Genomic DNA, 12,213 nt, shown 5'->3' with positions numbered 1-12,213 from the left:
TTAAGGCCGCAGGGGGTTCTATAGCTAGGGCAAAGATTAGCAGGGAAAGGGGGCAGCCCTGCCTGGTTCCACGTTGAATAGGGAATCTATCAGAAGCAAAGCCCGAATATTTAACATACGCCTGTGGATGGGTGTAAAGGGCCTGTACCCACTGTAGTAAGTGCGGGCCAAAGCCCCAATGCTGTAGTATATACTGCAAATAGGGTCAGGATAACGTATCAAAAGCTTTTTGAATGTCCAGCGAAAGGAGGTGCATTGGGATTTTACGAGAACTGGCGATATGTTGTAAAAGAACCACCCGACGTATATTGTCGCTAGATTGCCATCTAGGGATAAATCCCACTTGGTCCTTATGGACCAGGTTGCCAATGAATTGGTTGAGGCGCAGGGCTAATACTTTGGCTAATAGCTTGATATCAGTGTTTAAAAAGAGATATGGGCCTATAATTAGACCAAAGCGTATTATCACCATTGGGTTTAGGGATCATTGATATAATTGCAGTCAACGTGTCTCTACCGAAGGATCAATCTTTAAGGAGGGCATTAAAGGTGCTTGCCAATAATGGGGTCAGGGTGTCAGAAAATTTTCTGTAGTATGAATTAGAAAGGCCATCTGGGCCAGGTCGCTTGTGTGGTTTCAACGTTCGAATGGCCTGTAATATCTCCTGCGAGGTAATCGGGGCTTACATAACTTCCCGGCTAGGTGTAGATAGAGAGGGAATCTGAAGATCTTGGAATAAGGAATCAGCAGTTTCCCTGGGGCAAGGGGCGGTAGATTCATATAATTTAGCTAGCTTTTTGCTAAACTCAGACACAATTTTAACCGGATTACTAGTAAGAGTGTTTTTACCGACATTCAGCCGGACAGGTTTAAATGAACGCTCTGGGTTTTTAAGGCGCATAGCTAGGAAGGTGTCAGGCTTGTTGGCCTTGGTATAAATAGTGTGTTTGGAACTACGGATAGCTTTGTCAGCTGCTTCCGCCAGGAGCAGGTCCAGTTCTAATCTAGCCTTTTCCATGATCAATCTATTATCAGCAGTCGGGGAAGCTTGAAACTGTAATAGGTACTTGTTATAATTAGCCTCTAAATGTTGTGTTTTCAGGAGTTTATCCCTCTTAAGGTGTGTGGCGATAGAAATACATTTACCTCTGATCACAGGCTTGTGTGCCTCCCAGAGGAGGATGGGGGATATACCCGGGGTGGCATTATGTTGAATATATTCAGCTAGGGCTACCTGGATGTCTAAACAAAATGACTGATTAGCTAGATGCTTATCATTTATACACCATGTCCTATCTGTAGATTGAGGGATCAGAGATGAAACTGAGGTAATGACAGGGCAATGGTCTGACCAGTAGATCGGGTGTATATGGGATTGAATTAGTATGGGGGAGGATGCAACAGGTACAAATATATGATCAATCCTGGAAAAAGAATTATGGGGATTGGAATAAAATGTGAAATTTTTCCTAACTGGATTACATTCTCTCCAGGAATCAAGTAGGGAGGCCTGTTGCAGTAAAGTGCGAAAATGGGACGAAATTGAACAATGTTCTGGGGTGTAAGGGGATTTATACAAATTAGGATGGATTACCAGGTTGGAGTCTCCACATACCAGCAGGGTACCCTTAGAGTGGGCCTTAATCGTTTGGAAAAGGTGGGAGAAGAAAGGAACAGGGTTTTTATTTGGGGCATAATAAGAAATGAGAGTAACATCCGTATCTTGAAGGAGGCCAACCAGGATTATATAACGGCCCTCCGGATCCTTAATTTCAGAGGTAAGGGTAAAGGGCAAGGAGCGGTGTAAGGCTAACAGAACTCCCCCCTGCTTGGTTGCCGCCGAGGCGGTATAGACTTGTGGGTATTTATAGCTAAATGATTTAGGGGTTTTATGAGAGGAGAAATGGGTCTCTTGAAGTGCAACTATGCTGGCTTTCAGGGACCCAAAAGATCGAAATGCTTTGACTCTCTTGCTTGGAGAGTTAAGCCCTTTAACATTCAACGACAAAATATTCAAGGGGGCCATATTCGTTCAGGGAGAGAGAAAGGCTTATGTAACCTAGGTGTCGCGCGGGTCGCCCGGCCAGGGGGGTAGAGAGGAAAAGAGGGGGGAAAGGAGGTAAAGGAATAAAAAGTAAAAAGAGAGGAGGAATAAGAAAAGAAATTCACGTAAGGCGTGTACATGAGCCATCTGCCTATAAGTCAGACTAAAGACGCCCGACAAGAACGTACACCGACTCCCCAGCCCGAAACCAGGTCAGGAAGAGAGTGTACTGGGCTGTAGAGGGGGCAATGACAGTTCTCCGCCGTACACTGGGAGACAAGTAGGATCAAGTTTGGGATCACATTATATATCTAACAAAGTAACCTTAACATTTGAATGAATACATCTATCTAGCAATTATAGAAAAGACATATACAGCATAGGGGGGGATCCCTCCAGGGAGGAAGAAAGGAAAGAGGGGGAGGGAGGAAGGGGAAAAAAAGGGAAAGGGGAAAAGGGAGGGGAGGTGAGGGGAAAGGAAGGGAAAGGGGGAAGGGGAGAGGAAAGAAAATTAACATGGTTACTACGTTGTTAAAAGAGGACTAAAAACAACAACAAATCACCAGACAGTAGTGGTATCTTGTAACGTATAAGAATCCAACACAGAGAGAACAGGTTCCAGGAACCTTCCAGGGGACAAAAAGAGGTATCATGGCCTATCACAAACAGTTCAGCGAGGCACAAATACTTTGGGGCTGGCATAACTTGCTGCGGTTATGCGCAAGAGGGTACCCTTATGGATTGAGGATGGAAGTGGGAGATCTCGGACGTCCCGCTTGGGGGTAGCCACGTAAAGATAAGGTCCCGGGCCGGCTGGGGTGCGTGGAAGAGCAGTGTCCGATTGTTGAACCAGAGGAGTCAGACGAAGTGCTTCCAGCAGATTCTGGAGGGCCTCTGGAGTAGTCGAAATGTGTTGCTGTCCTTTGTAGGAAAATTGGAGAGCGAAGGGAAAGCGCCATGTATATTTAATTTGGTGCTGGGTGAGGATTTGTAGCTGCGGCTTCATGGCGCGGCGCTTCGCAATGGTGAGGGGGGCCAAATCCGTGAACGGTTAGGTAAGAGTGTCCCTGAAAGGCAAGATTATCTTTATTGCGGGCAGAGGCAAAGAGTTGTTCCTTTGTTTTAAAAAAGTAGAACTTGATAATTATATCACGCGGGGGGCCGGTCCGCTTGACGGCGGGTAAGAGCCCTATGAATTCTAATTTTGAAAATCAAATTCTAAACTTCCACAGGGATCGATGGCGAAAGTTCCTGGAACAAAGCCAGTGTAAATGCTTGTAAATCATCCACTGATTCCAGAATACCCCGGAGGCGCAGGTTCGACGATTCTCTGCGTCCTCGAGACGGGAGAGCAGCATGGCATTCTCCTCACGGAGCGATGACTGTTCCTGTGTGTGTTCACGGAGAGTTAGCTCCATGTCATCAGCCTGGGTCTCAAGATCTGCGGTCCTCTGACCAAGTTCCCTAATCTCCCGTGTCAGTTTGTTTGGAAATTGGTCAGAGGTCGTCTTAAGGGCTTTTTTGAGCATAGTCTCCATATGTAATAAAAAGTCAGATTGCGACATGCCTGAAGAGGACAGGTTAGAAGGGTCGCCTTGATCAAGGGTGCTGTTCTCTTCCTCATAGCTGTGCAGATCCGCCGAGTATAAGGGGCTGTCACGCTGCTGTTCTTGGACCTGTGCTTTTGCCGCCATCTTGGAGGAGGCCCGGGCGAGCGCCTCTTTGATGGGTTTAGGCTTAGATTTGCCTCGATGGCCGGTAAGGACCATCGCCGGACTGGCGCAACTGATGCCCGCTGCGGTCCCGTCAAATACGAGGCTGAGATCCCGCTTTGGAGAGCTGATTAGATCCCGGGAATACAGCAGAGAATGCGGAGGTCTAGTGAGGAGCGTCAATCACGGTGAGCCTCGCACACGCGTATTTCCTTTTTTTAATATGGGTACAGGGTTCCCCTTAATATCCGTACAAGACCCAAAGGGGCTGGTAATGGGCAGGGGGGGCTACCCATTTTTTTCAATGATTTTCATCCATATTGCCGGAACCAGATATAACATTAAAACCGCAAGCAGTTTTAAATGATGTTATTTCTGTTAAATGTCATTTTGTGCAAGGACTGTTCTAAACACGGGAAACACGTGGCACTTCACAGGCATACTATAGACACCCCCCAGGCATGATATTTAAAGGAATATTTCACATTTTTTTCACTTTAATCGTCATTAAAATCAGTGCTCCCGCCAAAACTGACATTTTTAAAAACATTTTAGGCACTGACCCATGTCCCCTGGGGCAGGAGCCAGGTCCCCAAACCCTTTTTAGGACAGTATCTTGCATATTAGCCATTAAAATTAGCACTTTTTATTTCGAACGTTCGAGTCCCATAGACTTCAATGGGGTTCTAAAGTTCGTACGAATTTGCGGTCCGTTTGAAAGTTCTGATGCGAACCGAACGGGGGGGTGTTCGGCTCATCCCTAGTCAGCAGTAATGCACCACAACCCTATATATTGTACACTTATACCAGTCCTTACAAGGACCTTTGTGGACCTAGTAGCTAGTGATTTGCAGACTGTACCTCAGTCCCTACACTGATTAAGGACTGCTGCAGAATAGGCCAGTAATCTGCAGCACAGCCCTGCACCAGCACCCTATATATTGTACACCTATACCAGTCCTTACAAGGACCTTTGTGGATCTAGTAGCTAATGATTTGCAGACTGTACCTCAGTCCCTACACTGATAAAGGACTGCTGCAGAATAGGGCAGCAGTCAAGTATAATATTCTTTATATATTTGGAAGAAAGTATATAATACGTGTACAACCCTATATACTGTACACCTATGCCAGTCCTTAAAAGAACCTTTGTGGACCTAACAGTAACAGCTATTGATTAAACTGAATGTCCCTGCTCCACACAGCGTCCTTTCTCTCCCTGCACTGACAAAAGACAGGCTGCTGCAATCACCAGCACAGCAGTGCACTGAACCCTTTATACTGTACTACACCTATACCATGCCAGTCCTTAAAAGGACTTTTGTGGACTTAATAGCTAGCGATTTGTGTCACTGCAGTCTCTCCCTGCGCCACACAGCAACCTCTCCCTATAATGACATAAGAAAGAATGTAAAATGGCCGCCAGATCAGGTCTATTTATAAGTTAGGGGAAATGTCCAATTGTCCATGTGCTGAAATGTCTCCATTGGCTGTCCTGTACCCCATGATGGATGTGTCATCATGGGTCAAAGTTCTTTCACACTGTAAACACATAAGTCCGCCGGGAAAACAGCGGCAATAGTCCACCGATCGGGCGAATCGCGAACAGGCAAAATTTGCAGCGAACCGACCGCCGGGCGAACAGTTCGACCATCCCAAATCAGCAGAAAATCTGATAGTGTGTATGGGGCTTAAGGGGACCCTTAGGGCACTATATTGGAAGGATTTTTTTATTTTTATGCTTTCACTTTAAGCAAAATAAAAATAAATCACTGCTCATTTAAAAATGACATTTTTCACAAACATTTATTTTTTATAATACATGTCCCCCAGGGCAGGACCTGGACCCCTATTACCAATGTATGCCCAATTACTTGCACATAAGCCTTCAAAATGGACACTTGATTTTTGATGTTCGGGACTCATTGACTTTAATTGGGTTCGTTATTTGGGTCCGAACTTTTGCAGTGTTCGAAAGTTCTGGTGCAAACCAAACAGGGGTTCATTCGGCCCATCCCTAGTAAGTATAACATGTTTGTTTTTGTTTTTTTTTTAAAACGAGACTTTACAATCACTAAGAATTGTTCATAGTAAAATGCCAGAGATGTTGGCCCTTCCTCTGAAGACAGCAGCATCAGGGTGGACTGGAAAGGAAGAGATAGTATTCCACTGATTCAAACAGTGGTGGGAGATAGCTCTGTGAGAACAACATCACTCGCATTGTGGATTGTTTTCTGGACCAGCAGAGATAGTAGGACGTAAAGATTGTAATGACTGAGCTGCTGATCCGGGATCCCCTTCCCTTAAAGGGGAAAACGCTATATGACCCATATTATGAATAGGGTTATGGTAATCCAGTGAGTTTTCTGTGTCAAAGGTAGCAGCACTTGGGTGTTTGTTTGCAAGTGTAGCACTAACCCCCAAAGGAGCTGCTGGTTATTTTTGGGCTTACCGTTACCTTACGTTCTCCTTGTTGCACGTCTAGGGGATGTCCTGTGGTAGATGGCCCAGTAAATTAAGACTGACAACAGATCCACTTGAATGGATTTTATTTGCAAAAACTCAAACCATTGAACATTCTTTCAACTTGAGATCAGAGGGTTGGTAAAGGAAGCTCAGGTACTCTTAATGTCAAAGTCCAAAAAACGTTAAAGAACTTGCTTACTTTGACTGCACCAGAGGATAGCCATTCGCAGCTGGATGATCACTGGAGTTGGACAGTCCCTCTCTCATAAGGCCTAGCAGCCAACAAGGTACTTACTCAGGAACAAAGTCTTTGTCACAGACGTTGTTGCAGAACATGTAGGGAAACTAAGCTTTAGACCACTTGTAGGATACCTAGATCTTTCAGCCTGCTTGGTGATATCCACAAGACCGCATTCTCTTGGTTACTTCAGCCCTTCCAGGCTCTTGTTAAGAAAACCAACCCATACTTGGTGTTCTTCAAACGAGTCCTCCCCTGGAATGCTCGGGGTACACTGGGTCTCTATTGAACCGGAGAGGGCACCCAACCACCTCGGAATCCTCCTTTAGTTTCCTTGCTTCGGGCTAGCCAGCCCCGAGACATTAAAGTCAGGTGGATAGCCATCCTGGGGGCTGGTCAGGAGGACCAGGACCATGTAATCAGCACTTCATACTGGACCGGAACCCCGGACCACATGACGTCCGCATCTTAAATACCCTCTCTCAGAGGGTACAGCGAGAGGGCCACTCCCATTGACCTGGCTCTGAAAGAGAGTAACTTAAGCACCTAACCAGACCATAGTTCCACGCCTGCCAAAGAGACAGTACCCTCTGTGGCCAGGCTGAACATCCCACAGTCCAGTCAGACTGATGCAGAGGTCCAATTTAGACAAATAAACCCAAACCAAACTGCAGTTTAGGTAAAGTTTAACTTTAAAAAATGCACAGAGCGCGCTCTTCAGGAGCCGCCGTTACACAAGGAAGAATTTAAGAGATTTATTTACATAACGGCTAATAAAATGCAGTATAATCCAGCATGCGGTAACAATTGTGCAAGTGTTCAATTCATTAAGAATTTAGCATTAAATAGCGAATACGGTATTTGTTAGATTCAGAGGTAATTACTGCATTACTTAACCACTTATGGACTACCCGCTGTTATACGTTGGTACTTTGAAGAGGGATATCGTTATGGTAGCAGCTAGCTACCATAACCCCAGTTAGGTATGGAGATGAGTGGAAGATGGCCCCCACCTGTCTCCATACCATTGCAGGGTGGAAGAGAGGTCAAAACCTAATTTCCGCCCATAGATTTTTTTTTTTTTTTACTTTTTTTTTTTTTTTTCATTGCATTTTAGTGTAAACATGAGATCTGAGGTCTTTTTGACCAGATCTCATATTCAAGAGGTCCTGTCATGCTTTTTTTCTATTACAAGGGAGGTTTACATTCCTTTTAATAGGAATAAAAGTGACACCATTTTATTTTATTTTTTTTAAAGAACAGTGTAAAAATAAAAAGGTAAAATCAATAATAAAAAAAAAAAATGTTTTAAACGCGGCCCGTCCTGCCAAGCTTGCGTGCAGAAGGGAATGCATATGAGCAGCGCCAGCATATGAAAACAGTGTTCAACCCACACATGTGAGGTAACGCCACGATCGGTAGAGAGAGCAATAATTCTAGCCCTAGATCTCCACATTCCACAGTGTGACACAAAGTATTTCAATGACCACCATTTTATTATCTAGGGTGTTAGAAAAAAATATATAATGTTTGGGGGTTCTAAGTAACTTTCTAGCAAAAAAAAACTGTTTTTAACTTGTAAACACCAAATCTCAGAAAGAGGCTCGAGGCTGAAGTGGTTAATGCAGTAATATACCGCACTCATCTGGTTGCTAAGGTGTGGTCTGGGAAGCTGGTTGCGGAGTCCTTAACAATTGATGGATAAAAAGAAAGAAAATAGTGCTGCGCTCCCAAAATGAAATAATATGATAAGAAAGTAAAGAAACCCCTTATCCCATAAAATAAATGTATGTGACCTTATGACACGTGGTCTACTCAGATACGCAAAGCTACGATCGAACTGCTCGGGCTCATAGCTTTGCTGTAATGTCTGACTCACCTCTGCTGTTTGTGAGTAGTTTTAATTGGTAAATAAATCTGTTATTTTAAAACTTACTGCACTATGGTCGCCCTCATATTTATCTCTTGAGCAATATTCAAATCCACCTATGGAGCGGTTATATGGATGGTGACAACAGTATGGCTATTTGAAGTCTTCCTCCTGATTCCCTGTGTATCTCTGAAAAGGCTACATTTACGCTGTATACTTTACAGCGGTGAGGTAATTACCTGGTGTGCCTAGCAACACGTGGAATCACTGAAGAGGAGAAAGAGTTTTTTGCACTTTGCAAGCACCAAATCACTTTATTATTGCATATGATATTTTCACTGGATTTTTCCCTCAGTTGGACTATTGTGTGTTTTATTTTGGTTCTGTGTTTTTTGGTTTTGTTCATCATATGCACTCAGCACTTTAACGTATTTTGATCACTATTTTATCACGCATGACATTTTGTTGTTCATGGATTCATTGTTTTATGTATATATACACATTGGATTCATGTGACTTTTAGATATTTACACTGAGCACTTTAGCTGGGGGTAGCCCTCTGAAAAACATCACGTTCAATATGTGCTGTTTGGACACTTCACTAATATGCTATGTATATTTGACTTGACTTGCAGATATACATATATGAATATTTTACTTTTCTGGACTAGTCCCGAGTGTATCTGATTAGACCACGTGTCATAAGGTCACATACATTTATTTTATGGGATAAGGGGTTTCTTTACTTTATCATATTATTTCATTTTTGGAGCGCAGCACTATTTTCTCTCTTTTTATCCATTTAATTTGCATGAGAGTGTGTCTCATGGAAGTGCTTGCAGCATCCAGCTAATAAGATAAACCACCACTTCTTATTCTATATACAGCGCAGGAGCCTTAATAAACACTTAACAATGGATGACTCAGCTGTTCCTCCGCTGACAGCTGAATGTAAAAAAAAAAAAAAAAAATGCTGAAAATTAGAAATGATGAAAAAAAAAAAAAAAATGGTATGGGGCTCCCAAGTCTAAGGGCTCTAGTGGTCATTTGCCTACAAGTGTGTTCACTGAGATCACACATACAAGACACATAAGATCACCCCCGGTGGCCATGTGACCACAGTCCTGCCTCTATTATATAACTGCTATACCAATATGCTGAAACACAGCAAGGACAGCTGCCACAAACCCTAAAGAAGGAGCTGAGAGTGCCTCCTTTTCCCCAGGAACACATGAAAGGGTGAAGGATGCAGTTATGGCTCTTCCTGCTATACATTGCTATAGTTTTCATGTGCTGCCCCTGCTTGCAATTATTCCTGAAACAAAACAAAATCCTCTAAACATTAGCTGCTCTTTCCCTATTCCTGAAACAAGCCATAAACGGAATGATTGAACAAATCTGTCAATTCCAGTCACCTTCAGGTGATTGAACACCGACAAACAAACAAACAAGACAGGATGTTCCCCTCCCAGGCATAAGTCCTCCCCATTAGGCAAGGCTTCATGTATTTTCTAGCATCTTAGGTGATGGTTATTTCTGTGTAGTCTCTGTACATAAGAATAGCTAGCTTCTCAGTGATTCCATCTGGGACTAATAGACTGGCTTATCCATTATCTACTGAATTCAGTGTGGAATGGTAGCTGGACCTCGCACTGGACATGCAAGGATGACCCGTAATGGTGCCAGTCAGCACTGGACCCTGCAAAACTGAACCCCATGCAATGTTATACAGGTCCATGTCAGGGATCCCCAACTGGGCACATGAGTCCCTGAAAGCCCCTAGAAGCAGAGTCCCCCATGATAAGTTAGAATTGGACCCCCTCAGGGTCCTGTGACAGAAATGGTAAGGACCCTGATGTGGTCCTTTTGGTAACCCCCTAGCCTTATTTAATGACCCCCTCCCCAATCCCTGGGAGGGAAAAGGATCATTTAATATGGTGCTTTTACTATTGTACTGTTTTGTGTTACCTGTAATAACTCTTAGAGTGTCTCTACCCTCTGCATTCCCTATAGACCAGCAAACCGCATGCACAATGTGGCCAGTGATGCCGCAAGGGGGTTGGGGCTTTGCCATCTTGGTCCCATATGTGAGTTGCAAAGCTCTCAGGGGACTACAGGTCACAGTAGGACAGTGCAACAATAGGGGACTTAGTGGCAGAGCAGCCGCTGGTGGGGCTAAATATCACAGTGAAGGCTTCCTTGTGGCACTGCAGGGCACATCTGAACCTTCCTTGTGGGACTACTAGTCATAGCAGACCAACTGCTGGTGGGACTACTGGTTCCAGCAGAGTTGATTGTGGGACTACTGGTTATGGCAAATATTAGAGGGCCACACTTTTCTTTTTGCGGGGTGGGGGCACTGGCAGAATTTTCATAGGTAATCTCCTGGGGTAACCAGCACATTGATGCTTACTGGCACAGTGCCTTCTTGGCTGTTTGGGACCACTGTCATCAGCAACGATATCTATTTATGCTCCAGCAGACCATGCCTCACCAATGGCAGAGGGGAGTGGATATAGCAGGAGAGGGGATGCAGAAAAATCCTCATCAGAGGATTTTTCTCCTGAAGAACCACAGGGTCTAACTCAAATATTATGGTGTCTGCCACAGCATCACCAATCCTTTCCTGTACATCCTCATTTTAAGGATGTTTTTGTATGCAGACTGGTCTCACCCTGGCAAGGAGATCATTCTGCCAAAAATGATTCACTCAGCAATACCCCATGGACAGTGAGTTCATTAAAATTGAAGTATGCCTTCAGTGGAGGTCCCAGTAATTAAGGATGCCTCAGACAAACATCTGGAGAATTTATTCTAGACCTCATTTGCACTGGTAGGAGCAGCTTTATAACTAGAAACTGCAGCTGTGTTTGTGTGTGTGTAAAAACCTTAAAGTGTTACTAAACCCACAACAGTAAAATCTGTCTGTATATGCAGAATAGCATGCTTGTTAAACCCACTGTGGAACTTAAGGGGTTAAGCCTCTGTATTGTGTAAAAAGGCTTTTTGAGCCTGTATGGACAGATCCTCCCCATCCTGCAGAGTCTCTCTTGGCAAGGTAAGATAAGACAGGCAGAGTAGTAAAGCTGCACATGTTCAGTTTGGTCTCTATTGCTAGAGAGAATATTTCCTTGTTGAGATGTGGTTTTCCAGTCACATGGTATTGACATCATACATTTGGGCATGTATACAGATCCTAAATGACAGCACAGTCCCTCCCTCCTCTTCCACCCCCAGTAACTAAAAAAAAAAAAAAAAAAAAAAACTGAGTGGGATGTCACATCTTGATTCATGGATGATTCGCCTCCCATAACAGTATGAGAACACAGGCTGTAATGGAAATCTCCTCCTACATGAAAATTCGGCACTCAGGCAAACCCTGTAGTTTATCACATGACCGTGGTGTGTAGATCAGCCCAAAGAAATATACTGGTGGTATTTTAATGTAAAAAGAAGATTTATAAGCTGTGGACACTGTAGGGAGTGGATGAACTATTTTCATATTATTGGCTTTAGTAACAGTAACATTTGAAGAATCAAGCAGAAAACTGGAGGATTTTCTATCTGCTCTTAGCGTCTCAGTGGATGCATTAAAGGACTACATACAGCAGCTATTGCGTTTTGGCGTCTTACATGTATAGGATCTTATGGCCGAAGAGCTGATGAGTGGAATTACAAGCAATACGCATGTGGAATGTATACCGTTTGAAGGGGAATATTTGTTTGGTCCTGTCAGGGCTGGCTTAGCCCTTCCTTCTCTGGGCCGGCTGCTCAGCTGTCGGCTAATTGCCAGCTCTCATCTCTCTTCACAGTTACCAGCTGCTCCTGATCATGCTCTTCTGACCTGCCTACTTAAAGCTGTCCAGCTAACTTCACCTCTAC

The 12,213-nt window shown here is 44.0% G+C and overlaps 1 protein-coding gene across 2 annotated transcripts in view; it reads right to left on the bottom strand.

Moving 5' to 3' along the window:
- LOC143928074 (complement factor H-like) overlaps positions 1–12,213 on the bottom strand; it is a 1,075,600-nt gene that overhangs the window by 707,276 nt on the left and 356,111 nt on the right. The gene's annotated exons all lie outside the window — the stretch shown is intronic.

The sequence above is a fragment of the Lithobates pipiens genome, unplaced genomic scaffold (assembly GCF_037356315.1).
Source record: "Lithobates pipiens isolate NorthernLeopardFrog02 unplaced genomic scaffold, aLitPip1_a1.2 Scaffold_23, whole genome shotgun sequence".
Classification (NCBI taxonomy): domain Eukaryota; kingdom Metazoa; phylum Chordata; class Amphibia; order Anura; family Ranidae; genus Lithobates; species Lithobates pipiens.
Note: the sequence above shows the minus strand (reverse complement) of the source record. Positions and strands in the feature narration are given on the sequence as shown.